Source organism: Stegodyphus dumicola, chromosome 3, assembly GCF_044657685.1.
Source record: "Stegodyphus dumicola isolate Sdum_Otavi_A_Nest chromosome 3, ASM4465768v1".
Lineage (NCBI taxonomy): Eukaryota > Metazoa > Arthropoda > Arachnida > Araneae > Eresidae > Stegodyphus > Stegodyphus dumicola.
In genome coordinates this window covers 29,717,689-29,729,739 of record NC_140770.1, presented here as the reverse complement: position 1 = coordinate 29,729,739, position 12,051 = coordinate 29,717,689, and the positions used below count along the sequence as shown (strand labels likewise).

Sequence of the window (12,051 nt, the reverse complement as noted above, 5' to 3'; positions counted from 1 at the left end):
ACTTGTTAATTTTTTAATAGGTTTAAAATAATGCGATTTCATTATTTGAGGAAGTTATTATTGAAAGAATTTAATAAATCGTGTATAATACGATTATATGTCTGCTCCTCGATTTGTATGCAAATTTATTAAAAAATAGAAAACTGGAAAAAAGTGTAATTTATTTATCCAAATATCTCCTTTTTAGTTTTAGCCCAAAAGGGACATTAGTCCCGAATGGCACATTAGTCTCGAAACGGCGTTTTACATCGAAACACTTAAACGCGTTGTATTACTTTCCAAATTGTTGCCTCCAAATATTATCGCCCTGTGTTATATTTAAAGAAATTAAATAATGATTAATCTGAATAAATGTATGTATGTTTCTTGCATTGTGATAAAACAACGGTACTTCGAGCCATCAAATGTTGAATAATGTTCACAAATTCCAAATTTCAAACTTGGGCTTCCACATGCCCACATTCGCAGTAGGATTACGTCATTCAAAATTCGATGGCTTTATGTACCGTTGTTTTATCACAATGCGAGAAATATACATACATTTATGCAGATTCTTCATTAGTCCAAAGGGATTTGAATCCGGAAGGACTATTAGTTTCGTTTTGGCATTTTGCGTGGGACGGATAAATGTCGGTTCACTTTTCAAACTGTCGCCAAAAAATGTTAGAGTCCTGCATTATATTTGAAGAAATTAAATAATGAAAAATCTACATAAATGTATGTATATTTCTCGTATTGTAATAAAACAACGGTACATAGAGTCATCGAATTTTGAATAACGTAATCCTCCAACGAATATGAGCATGTGGAAGACCAAATTTGAAATTTGAAATTTGTTTTATGATCGATTTCCTATTTTTTAAAACTTTGACGAATTTTTGATTAACAAACTCAAGGATTTCAAAGCGAGCAATGGCAACGTTGTGCAGAAAAAACATTTTTATCTCCAGCGCGTGAGTCTCTGTATCGGAAATTCTAAAGATATGCTCGTTTTAAAACTATTTTGCGATATTGCTGTTGCACTGGATCTTATGGTTTAAGTGCAAGGAACATGATATTTAATAAAGAAAGGTAACACACAAAATGTTAAAAAACGCTCCTTTGGACGTAATTTAAAATCTGAAACATTTCAGATTTTGTTTTTTTCTTTTCTTTTCTTTTTTTTTTTTTTTTTTTTTTTTTTTTTTTTTTTAATTTAATTTCTTCAAACATAATGCAGGACTCTAACATTTGGCGGCAACAGTTTGAAAAGTGAACCGACATTTATAGGAGTCCGACGCAAAATGCCAAAACGAAAGTAATAGTTCTTCGGGACTCAAATCCCTCTGGACTAACAAGAAAATAAAATAAAGAGACTGGAGAAAAATACTAAGAGTAGCTCCACTTATTATCAAGAGCATATTTTGTACTCAATTTTCAAATATCAAATACCTTCTTTTTACACATAGTGCCACCAATCAGTGGAAATGCAAGAGAAAAGAAGCAGCCACATGTCAAAATCTACAATTAATTTCCGGGACAAAAATGAAACAAGAAACGGGGATCAAAACCATACCCTTCACTCACTATAAATTTCCTGATGTGTCACCCATGGATATTTGCACTTTGGACTTTTACAAAGTGTATTGTCTTAAACGTCGACCTGCAGTCCTCCTTGGACTTTGGAAAGCTGTTCAAGAGAAATGGTATAAAATACCTCTTCCGTTTCTACAAAAGGCTTTTTTGTTTGGAAATTAAGGTACAGAAGAGGAGTTTAGAATAAAGGTTAACCAAAAACTGATCATTTAAAAACACAAAAATTTTAGGTAAAATATTTCTGTAAATACAATGAAAATCGTCTGAAAAATATGCAAACAGCCTTTGTATTGAGTTACACTTTCTGAAATGATGATTAAACTTATGTTTGCATTTTGATACTGAAATGCCAGAAGACCGATGCTGTCCACAGTCCGATTAAGTACAGGATTGTTTCGCAACCTGAAAAAGATTTAGTTGCCCTTACTTAAGAAAAGGATAAAATCCAATAATCCTTATCATCCCGTTTAAGAACAAATGATAAGAGCTACTGTCTTACGGGTTATGATAAGAGCTACCAGCTTCTGTTCAGCAATTGCCTTGATGGTATTATGATTGGAATTATGCGACAGGCAACTATTCGTAATTATGAAGAATTTTCAAACTTATCTTACATACTTAATCTTTGATCTTAATGTTCTAAGGCGCAAAAATATTGAAAAATAATTATACGAATAAAAAAAAGAAGGCTTATCAGATAATCATTGTTGATGGACGAGCATTCTGAGTCCAAGTCATTGGAGCAGACAGATGACATTGGATGTGTCCAATTTGAGGTTGGCTATTTCATACATAAACATTATACGCTTTGATGCGCTGTGAGCCGAGAATTCTAAATGAGGGAATTTGAGACGCCGTGCTGCGCAGACCGTGTCTACGCATCGGGCTGGAACCTTTTTCTTTTCGGAAGATTGTCAATCTCGTTCTTTTGTATTTATTCGCCGCGAATTTGATAACTACTCTCGTTAAGGCGGCTTAGTTTTCGAGATGCACTGATTCTTCGCAGGATATGCACAACAAATCTTGTATTAAAATATATTCCTCAGGTGGAGGAATGTTCAGGTGAGCATTATTCTGCTTGCTTAAAAAGTGATAATTGAAGAGGAAGACTTGAATGTTATTTGCCCCTCTTTGTTTGAGTTTATATTTTTAACCACGCCTAATAATAATTAGGTGGTCAAAACTCAAATAACTCTGAGCAGATTTGCATGATCCGATGTGGTTCTTGAGCGGAAGCTTGTAAAGCTTGTTAACGTGTGCGAAGAAACAATAGGAGAAAAAGTGCTGACTTATTGCAAAAGATTTAGAGCGTGAATATTTTATTCCAGGGTATCGTAAGGTCAGCAGTTTTTGCACGCACCTTGCTAATAATTCGTACGGAAATCCTTCAGTATACCTCATTAAAAACAGTCCATCCAATCTACTCTGCATTTTATGATATTATTATTAAGTTACTTCGTTAAATCGTTTTTAAGGTTCAAAGGATTTTACATTAATTAACCAATTACTATGATCTGAACCTTTACCATATATAGTCTAGTTCTCCTAAGGAGCATACCCTATAGAACGATAAAAAAAAAAGACTACTGAAGAATTATCTTCTAGCCTTGTGAAACAAAACAAAGTCAGAAGAAGTGTGTTTAAGACCCTTTTATTCGAACACAAAATTGACAACTACCTAATTTGGGTTTACACAAGCCAAGCACTTCTAATTTAACAGAAATACTAATTCAGAAGTCAAACGTTTGCGCTTTTTGCAGCTGAGGATGGTGGTTCGGTAAAACCATCGAAACTAGTCCTGTGAAAATTTGAAAATATAACGCTGATTTTTGTTGTTTGACTTCTGAATTAGTATTTGTTCGGCGTGTTATTGTGTCTTAATTAACAGAAATACTTAACGCTGCACAAATTCAACCCCCCGGGGGTCGACGAAGAGAACTCTACGAAGTTACTGGCTAGGATCTGTACCTAGGCAGTCTCGGCCACGGGGATATAAAACTTATGAACTTGGTGGTTCTGAAGGCCCTGGAAAAGGTCAATTATTGGCCGGCTTCGGGGTCTGTCATGTTCTAAGAACCCCCCCCGGTTTGCTGGGTAACGGCCTTCTGCGACGGGCTCGCCCGTGCGACTGGCAGGTAGCAATTGACGACCTGTGCCGCCTGGAGATTAAAGTATTTCCAGGTGGTGCGCCGCCCCTTGGAGGGGTAATAGTGGAGGTTGAACCTCCACGACGTGCCCTAAACGGGGGTGGACCCGTAGTGGGATTTGGTTCACAGAACGGGGAACGCCCATAAGTTGCACAAATTCAAATGTGGTAGATTAGCCTAACGGCTCACAGAAATAATTTAACGCGCGGGCAAGGCTCTGGTTTGTAGGAAACTGGCGAGACAAAGGCTAAATGGCTAGAAGCTCTCAACGCCACAGAATCAAATCGCTAATAATCATGGACATAACGTGGCCTCGAATAGGCAGACAAGCTCTAAAACTAACTTCCGAAATTCTTGCCTACATAGCACTACTACCTACCTTAATCTGAATAAATGCTCGCTATCTCATTTACATCCTAGCATTAAAAGCGATGGTGAAAAGAGAATGATAGGAAAGTACTAAAAATTAACTATTAGTTAAAAATAAATAAATAAACCTCACAACCATAACCTCTTCTTTCTAACTTTCTTCTCATAACTTCTTCCACCAGGATGTAAATCAGTTGTTAGAGCATTTAAAGCAAGGATTTGAATGTTTTAGAGCTTTTGGTAGCCCTTACGTCCTATCGCCAGCTGTTTCAAAGATTATTCCGGCTTTAGCCATTTTGCTAGCTGACATTCTATATGCACCATTTAAATAACTGAACCAGCTTAAGTAGATCGTTTCAGCGAAGTCTCCGATTACGTTACTTGAAACTGATTTTCATCTTATGTTGTTTTAAATATTTTAAATACCTACAAGTGGCGAAGAAGTTTTGCTTTGTAAGACAAAAAAAAAAAAAAAAAAAAAAAAAAAAAAAACTTCTGTTAAATTTAAAATTCCTCAGTAAAAACCAAAGCGGGGGAAGGGGGAAGAAGCAATCGATATTTGAGCTAACATCAATATTGCCAACATTATCCTGAAAAATAAAAAAAAATTCCAAAAAAGTATGTAAATATAATTGAAAAGGAATTATATTTACATACTTTTTTGGTATTTTTTTAATTGATTGAAAGGAAAAAGTAAGCTGGTCTTTATTTCATTCTCCAAATTTAATTATTAAAGTAAAGATGCGAAAAATTAAATAACATATAGAACACCTAAATTGTTGCAAATAAACAAAAAATATTTATAAGAAAACTTGGTACTTTTCCGTTTCGCCGGCGCAAATCTCGCGAAGCAGACTTTGTTGGCGACAGCATACAGTATACACATAAAAAATGTTAGCAAATGTTAGTTCTAAGAATTTTTTTATTTTGAAGGCATAAACATTTTAATATCGTTTAAAATTTTGTAAAAAGCCAATAAATAAAGTCAAAAAATTTGTAAAAAGATATTAATTTAAGAATTTACTATGCTTTTTGTGGTTCAACATACTGATTCGTCAGTTCGTATCACGTGCCCCAAGAGATCTCATCTCACGTAAACTATGCTACAAAAATCTAATTATCTACATTAATTTGAAGTTAAATCTTAATTTAGAATACAAGTTTAAATGCAAGAATTATTTCAATTCATACGAATAGCTTACTCAGAAATCATGTAAAACCGCAGTCCTTTACTTCTCTAGTGCATTCCATTAGAATGGATAAATTTAACCCTTGACCTTTGCTTCTTCTATATTTTCGCCTTCGGGTGAGCGGTATGATTGCATCCTAATTGACTTAATTACTACGAATGGCCTTACGGCATAAAATTGAACAATCTGGTAAAAATCATATGTAATTGTATGCCAGTTTGGAAAGAAACAATCAATCTGTGACAACAGAAATGGCTGCGATTTGTTTTGAAAATGAGGCGTAAAAGGTTACCAGCGAGGATATTCCGTTTGGCATCAGTTGTATCATTATTGGCTACTTTATCGCCTGCGCCGGCAAAACGGAAAAGTACCGAAAACTTTTATCTTACGCACTATAAACTACACAGTAAAATTTTCCTGAAAACAGTTTTTTTTGGGGGGTGAGGGGGTATTTCTTTTTTTTTTTTCTTAGAGGAGGTCTGTGCAATTTTTAAAAATTTGATCTTTCGTAATAGAGGTCATAAAACATGCGTGCATTATTATAACAATAAGAGTGACTAAATAAATGTAAATACACTGCTGGCCACTAGAATTCCAACGCCATGAAGGAAAGAAAATACAAAAAAGATATTTATTGTACACAAATAGTATGGCATGAAGACGAAAAGATTAAATTTGTAAGCAATTTTGGTGTTTGCAGGGGTGCGAAATTAGTAGAAACAACAACCACCTCTGGCAGCTAAAACAGCCCTTACCCGGTTAAGCATGGAGTCGAACTGGGCTTTGATGACAGAAACGGGCAACTCATTTTATGCTGTTTCAAGTCTATGCCACACTTCATCAACCGTATTAGAGAGGAATGGCGGGTCAGTCTCTCAGCAACCCAAGACCAGACGTTTTCAATGGGTGACAGATCTGGTGACCTTGCAGGCCAGAGTAGCAGTCGAATACCCTGTGTATCGAGGAAGGTCAGAACACGACGTGCAACATCTGTTCTTGCATTATCTTGCTGGAACATGGCGTTTGGCAGGCCTTGAAGATAGGGCACAACCACTGGACATAAGATGTCAGAAATGTACCGATCTGAGTTCAAATTACTTTTGATCCGAACTAGAGATGTGTGTGTCGTGTACCCAATGGCTGTCCAAACCTTTATACCAGGTACATGGCCCTATGCTGATATTGAATACAAGCAGGCGACGTGCAGTCTCCTCGGAGCCTCCAGACAAGTATACGGCCATCAGAATACTGCACGCAGAACCGAGACTCGTCTGAAAAGACAACATTGTGCAACTCCCTGTATTCAGCTTTGTCGTTTGGCGTGCCAGCATCAACGTCTGTTTCTATGCTCCATTGTCAAGGGAAGCCGAAGTAATGGTCGCCGTGCTGATAGTCCACGCTGCTGCAAATATCAGCGCACCGTATGAGGGGATACTGGGCGTGCAGTAACATGTTGATTTCCTGACTAATGGTCCGTTATGTGGTTGTACGGTTTTGAGAGGCTGACCTCACAATATGTTTGTCCTCTCAGAGGAGTTAGTTACGAGAGGGCGTTTAGATCCTACATGTCGTTCAGTATAATCCTCAGCAAACAACTGTTTCCATATTCGTATGACAGTGGTTGGATGTCGACCACTGCGATGGGCGATCTCACGGAACGACAGTCTACATTCTCGGCACGCAACGATCCTGCCTCTATCGAATTCCGACACTTGTTGATAAGCATTTCTTCTTATTATTCGAGGTATAACACGATATTCTGAGCAACCTCGAACCTTACAAAGCTCTTTCCGAATGAGAAATCCACTGCACAACTTTTCTTTTATGCAGTTTTTCATTTGCATATCCCAACCTCTTCTTCCTTTCAGGTGATTTTGGCATTCGTCAGATGATTCCTTCCTAGTGTTGCAATTTTAATGGCCAGGAGTGTATTTGTTAAATATTTAAATCCTTCCTGATTGTACTTTTGTTTTTATTTAAAGTGGTTTATTTGTTATATAGAGTTGTAGATCTTTTGATTCTAAGCATTAACAACGTTGGAATTGTAAAAATAGCTCAATTACAACTCGAAACGCAGTTCGTTCGTGCCTTAGCAACAATTGTTTTCGCCAGTCGGCGATATTTGGTGGTTTCACTCCAACTTGGCTACTTTCTAGAAGATTCGCGAAAACAGATTTTTAAAGCCCTACGGCTTATTTTTCCGGAAGTTATAAGCCCCATGCTACAGTGTGAAATACACATCTGAAAGCTAGGCAGCTCAGTTGCGAAATTTAGCGTTTAACTGAATTACGAGTTCTGGTTTTCTGGTACTCCAAGAGTAGTTTCTGGTACTGTACGAGTTTCTGATACCCTAAGAGTGACTTAAAGAACTTTACGATTTATTTCGTGTGGCAAGGAGGAACTACTTAATATCCACATTCTGCTTGATTTGTTTCCAGCTATTATTGCTCTGTTTGTGGCCTTTAATGTGCTTATTTTCATAGTAAATTGCACATTTCTTCCTGCTTATCCGGACTTGTTATTTAAAGGAATATGAAAGATCCCGTAACTTGTAGCAACATGTATCGATTTCATGAATATTTTTAAACATTGAATTCACTATGTTCTCCCCAATCTAAAATAAATAATAATAGTAATGATTAAAACGTAAAAAAGTAAGGTAGAAATGCCTGAGGGGTTTCAGATTTTAACAGTCGTCCGAAAGGCTTTGTTTAAGATTTTTTACGCTTTCGGGCAGCTCGCAGTCTACCAGTCTGTTGTTGTACTTACTCCTGCTAATCTATTTTTACTTCCTTGTACGAAGTAAAAAGGAAGTATTGTAATCGCGAAAAGTTTCAGGCAGCACATTTCAACGAAAATATGCATTTTGACCGCTTTCGAATGCAATTTAACGATGTTTTTGCGTAAAAAATTATAAAACTGCTTTAAAATGAATTCTGAAGAGAATTTTTCGTGGCGTCTGTACGAACGTATGTACGTACCTACGTACGTATCTCGCATAACGCAAAAACAAATAGCCTCAGAACGTTGAAATTTTGTATATAGGACTACTATAACATGTAGATGTGCATCTTGAATTTCGGTTGCAATCGGCCGTACCAAAAGTATATAAATATATGTATATATATCACCTCTATTACTGTTCAGTGATCTCAGTTTTTTTTATTCTTATATGTTTGTAAATTGTGCATTTTTTGCTTTGAAAATGATTAAATTATGTTGCTCTTAACTTCCGGTTAAGGTTTTTATGCCTTTAGTAAATCTGTATGCAATATTTTTAGAATTATCAACAATTTTAAAGTTGTTTAAGTGCCGCTAAGCCTAATAATTTTTTTGATGGCGGCCATTGCTTGGCGCCCTAGCTTTATTATATTATTTGAATAGAACATGTGGCAACGATTAGATATCTGTTTAAATGATATAAATTTTGTGCATTCTGAGTTATAATATGAACAAAATATAATACTGTTAAGTGAACCTAGCGCCAGAGTGTCGCTATGGTAAACGAATGCATTTATTCTATTGTGGTTTATGCGCTGTCGGCGAAGTAGACTTAATTAAATCCAATAAGTTTAAACGAAATGCAAGAAAAAATGCGAATAATTTAATATTCCGTACAAAGAAGTCATGTGGTGTACACATCAGATTTTTTTTTTTTAGCTTTCTTATTAAGTATTGTTTTCTTCGCACTTACGCCATAAGCTATTCAGCAGCAAAAACACTAAAATTTCAAAGTCAGCATATGTTTAGAATTCCCAATGCAGTGTTACGCGTGCGCATAACACTTTCTATTTCTTTAGTCTTTTCTCAGTAATAAGAATACAGTGGCAAGAATTCAGTAAATAGTTGTCTCGCTAAATTGATGAGAGGGTTTTGGTTGGACGAGTTGGCGAGGATGTTGGTGGTTAATTTCGGTCGCCAAACTTGGTGAATACTTATCAACATTTTGTTCCAGTTCCTGTATAACTATAATTAGCACTGTAATTCATCCCTATATGTAATTTCTTAATCTGAATTACGCCTAAGATATATTTTCCGTAGGAAGTTAACTTTGCGGAACGCGATTTTGCCTTACGCGCGTTGTTTTAATAACGTAACTCCCGCTTTCGTCAAAGGCTGACTGTAGTTCTTTAAATTAAAAGACCTATCTCCAGCATTGCAGTATTTTAGACAAATAAAGCTTTAGATTGATAAATCATTCTGTCAGAAACTATCAGCGGACTAAAACAAAAAGTTCCGAAAACAAGAAGTATACAAGTATTTAAATACAATAACGGAAATGACGTCACAGTTTAGAGTAGATGACCCAGATTTTCAGAGAAGTTTGAAAGCGAGTGGAGAGTTTATAAATGCCATATCCCACTGCTGTGAATCGCGTTGTGAAAGAAAAAGAAAATGCTATGTGTTACTAAAGGAATTCATCATTAAAAATTCAAGGATTTCTAAACATTAAAGACCTTTGACTACAAAAAAAGTATTATATGCACCGTATTTTCCCCCCTCCTAGTTTTATATCGCTACGTTCTGAAATGAAAATTTAAAAAATATTCGCATAATTTTGCCCTTCTGTTGTACACTGCGCAGAATTAAAAAAAAAGGGGGGATGACAGTTCTACTTGGCCGACTGACGCAATTCAAATTGCGTTTTTCATGTCTCGAAAGCGCGACTTAGGATATGTAGTAGATTATATATAGCATTGTTCTAATATAGGTATTTTGACACAAAATTGGACCTTTTTCTGACATGACATGCTATTTTTTTTCCATATTTCGAATCTACGACTCAGATTATGCCTAAATATTAGATTTTATAAAATCTGGTGCGAAATTTACGAAGAAATTAAAAAATTTATCTTGGCGCATTTTTTTTTTCAGTTTGCTCCAAGTATAATTCCCTTGGAGAAATCTTAATATATGGGAACCAATTTTCTTTCTTTTTTACATTGTGCATGAGTAGAAAAAAAAGACACATCCTTCCAGTTTTCAAGTAATTTTAAAGTGCCTGAATCACATTTGATGTTATTATCGCTTTCAATAAATATGCCAAATTTCAAAACGCGTGAATATATAAATTCACGTATATATCGGGAATTTTGAATAAAAAAACTCTAATTTTTTACAGGTATGCTTAGAAATACATCTACTTTAATATATATATATTATACTGTACTATATATAGATTACACTGTAGAATATATATATTACACTGTCACTCCTACAGTGTAATATACATATATTACACTGTAGGAGATATAGTACTGTCCCTTTTTTCCCCCCGCAGTGTACATAGTTTTTCCCTCTAAAGACTAATTTATCGTTAAATAATATTTCCTTCAACATTTCCACCATTTTATTTTACTTTACATTTATGATTTGAAATGTATTTTGTGCAGATTCTTTGTTAAGCTACCTGGACGTGGCAGACGCTGTCACACTTAAGAAAATTTACAAGTATGTGATTTCAACTTACTTCTGTTATTAACGTTCCAACTCACTGTAACCGTATTTTCTGTAGATGTGTTCTATCTTCTGAAATCCAGGTCTTTTGTCTGCCACCCTTTACCGTCGTTCATTCGATGTCCTCCTTGAGACCTGCGGTCAAGATTCATTCATGTGAGATGCCCCTGAGGCTTTACAAGGTAACCGAGCCAGACATCTCGCGCTAGTGGTTCTGCTACCGTCAGATATGGACTGGATATCCGTCAGCTACTGCAATGTTAAAACCATAATAATTAGTTAATTAACATAAAATACCTTATAACTGTTTTAACAAAATTATTGTTCAGAGGACAGAGTCTTAGTTTTACAGTCTTCACTGATACTCTTAACAATTTGCAAATTTTGGCATTCGACGATCAGCAGAAAATTTTACTAATGTTTCTGCTTTTAATACACATGCATCCAGATACATAACTACCATATATATAAACTATTTTTCTCTCTCTTCGACTCTTTAAGATTCATGCATAGTTTCGGACTTTAATTCTTTAAACATGACTAGCTTTTGTATGTGTATATGGTTGTTATATTCCATGTAGCTAGTACTCTATTTTTCACTTTTAATAGTACCACGATAATTGTAATTTTAATGTGCTTACGAAATGAGACTTCATTGTCTATTATTATTTTTAACCCTCTTTTTCTTCTGAAGATGAAATATAGATCTTTTGTTTCATTTTTCTAACATTGATTTAATTAATCAACTTTCGAAAACTTGATCATCGAAAACTGTTCGGTTGTTCTCAATTTGCCTTTGGACTCTTTACTGTATTTTCACGCGTATTCTTCGCCCTAGCTTTTCAAACCTAGGTTCTGAAAATATTTAAAATATTCTCATAATTTTCCTTGCTGTATATTGTGCATAGATTTTCCCTTTGAGGGCTAGTTTACTGGTAAACTGATTATTTTTATTTTTATCTGGTGTATTACGTTTTTATTTGCACTTCTGTATTAGCATTTCATTCATTTTATTTTCTCATGAATTTATTATTTGAAATGCCATATATATGTTGTGTATATTCTTTGTTAAGCTACTTGGACAAGGCAGATGTTTTCACACTTAAGAAACTTTCCAAACACACGATTTCACCTTACTTTACTTTTACCTTTTATTTACGTTCCAGTTCGCTGTAGCCTTTGATTTGTTGGATTTTTCTAAATTTGGTTCTGTTATTCGCCTCCCTTCGTTCCTTCGATGTCCCTCTTGAGAACTGCGGTCAACAGTCATTCATGTGAAGTGCCCCTTGGAATTTTACAATGTAACTGATCCG

At 35.4% G+C, this 12,051-nt stretch overlaps 1 long non-coding RNA gene across 5 annotated transcripts in view; it reads right to left on the bottom strand.

Annotated features, from left to right (window-relative positions):
* Positions 1-12,051, bottom strand: part of LOC118183387 (uncharacterized) — a 332,908-nt gene that overhangs the window by 48,975 nt on the left and 271,882 nt on the right. For all 5 annotated transcript variants that reach the window (XR_015040168.1, XR_015040164.1, XR_015040166.1 and 2 more), the window contains one exon: positions 10,752-10,990. This is a non-coding gene — a long non-coding RNA (uncharacterized LOC118183387). The remainder of the gene's footprint in view (positions 1-10,751; positions 10,991-12,051) is intronic.